At 57.6% G+C, this 1,790-nt stretch overlaps 1 long non-coding RNA gene across 1 annotated transcript; it reads right to left on the reverse strand.

The window, feature by feature from the left end:
* Positions 1–350: 350 nt before the first annotated feature.
* LOC113942351 lies at positions 351–1,759 on the reverse strand. Its single transcript, XR_003525899.1, has 4 exons — positions 916–1,759; positions 753–791; positions 507–572; positions 351–414 (listed from the first exon to the last, which is right to left on the reverse strand). It is a non-coding gene; the product is annotated as an uncharacterized LOC113942351 (long non-coding RNA).
* Between the last annotated feature and the right edge of the window lie 31 nt (positions 1,760–1,790).

Consider the following 1,790-nt stretch of genomic DNA (forward strand, 5'->3'; position numbering starts at 1 on the left):
ACACACACGTGGATATGGGAACACACACATGGAGATGGGAACACACATATGGAGATGGGAACACACACGTGGAGATGGGAACACACCCATGGAGATGGGAACACACACATGGAGATGGGAACACACACATGGAGACAGGAACACACCCATGGAGATGGGAACACACACGTGGATATGGGAACACACCCATGGAGATGGGAACACACACGTGGATATGGGAACACACACATGGAGATGGGAACACACACGTGGAGATGGGAACACAAAGATCAAGCAGAGTAGCTTTGCTGAAGGGATTTATTGATCATTCAGGGGAAATGCCCCTGGGCTCTGAGGAAAATCAGTAGGTCCTCCAGGGATGATCATCTCTTCATGGCACTGGAGTGGGACAGGGCACGGGTGTCACCACCAGTCCTGAAAGACAGAGCCCAAAATGTCACCCCCAAAGTCCACTGCAACACAAGAGGGGCCTTGTCCTGACCCCTCTCCCTGCAGGCACTGCTCACCTCACACATCCAGGGATGCAGCCACATCTCACCAACAGGACCCACCACCTTCTCCACCACAGGGGGCTGGGGACAAAGCAGGGTTAGAGACACACTGGGTGCAGTGGGATGTATTGGGAGCCTGGGAGAAGAAATGGGATCCTTGGGGAAGGTGCACTGGGGTATACTGGGGCAGACTGGGATGGCCGGGAGTGTCATGGCCATGTGAGGGGAGGACCTGACTCAGGCAGAACTCCTGGTACCCACCTGAGCCATCTTCAGGATCCCAACGTCCACTAAATGCAGCTGGAGAGAGACCAGGAGCCCTGGTTGGTCACTGGGATGTCCCTGGTGCCAGCGAGGAATGGGGGGACCAAAGTGTCCCCCAGTTCCCAGACTGGATGCCCTCCAGTCCCCCCGGCCCACTCACCTCCCGCAGATCATTTTGGGTTCCTGCCAAGAGTGCCTAGGGAAGGAGAGCAAAGGGTTGCTCAGGATTGGCCCCTGTGGGGCTGGGGGAGGGACACGGGTGTCCCCAGACCCCCCAGCCCAGGGCTGCCCCCGTCTGAGGGGGAAAATCCCTTCTGCTCCCCCCGCTCCCACTCCACCCAGTTTCACCTCCAACCCCTGTTCCTGCAGGGCCCAGGGTGGGGATGGAGACAAGGAGAGCCAGGGGAATTCAGGGCCTGCAGGGAGGGTGGGGGGCGGTTGGGGGGACCCAAAGATGCTGAACTGGGGGGAACTGGGGAGCCCAGGGGACTGGGATTGGGGTGTTGAAGGGGCCCTGTGTGGGATGCAGGGGAGGGGAAAGGAATTCAAGTGTAGGGACATGGGGACTGCAAGGGAGAGGCTTGGTGGGGACAGGAGGAGGAGGATGGAGGAGGACAAAAACGAGGGGACTGGGAGATGGTTGGGACTGGAGAGGGAGGCAAGGAATGGTCTTGGGAGGTACCAGGGCAGTGGCCTGGGGGAAAGGCAAAGGTCTGAGGGGAAAGACGGAAAGAAAAGCTTTGGGAATGATCAGTGGGAGGATGTTTGGGGACCCTGGGTAGGACACAGAGCAGATCCTGGGGAGGAGATGCCCGAGGGGACCAAAAAGGATGGGATGGGAGGCCCAAGAGGTGGGATTTGGGAGCACCATTGAAAGAAACAGGTGGGGGCCCTCCCAGCAATTGACAGTGGACCTCCCTTGTCAGGGATTGCTGAATGGCTTCCTGCTGTTGTATCTTTCATTTCTGATAAAACATCACCCAAATACTTTTCAAACAGTGCCTGCCAATGGAGCTTGAAGGCACTCGTTCCATC

The sequence above is a fragment of the Corapipo altera genome, unplaced genomic scaffold (assembly GCF_003945725.1).
Source record: "Corapipo altera isolate COAL_440 unplaced genomic scaffold, ASM394572v1 58948, whole genome shotgun sequence".
NCBI lineage: Eukaryota > Metazoa > Chordata > Aves > Passeriformes > Pipridae > Corapipo > Corapipo altera.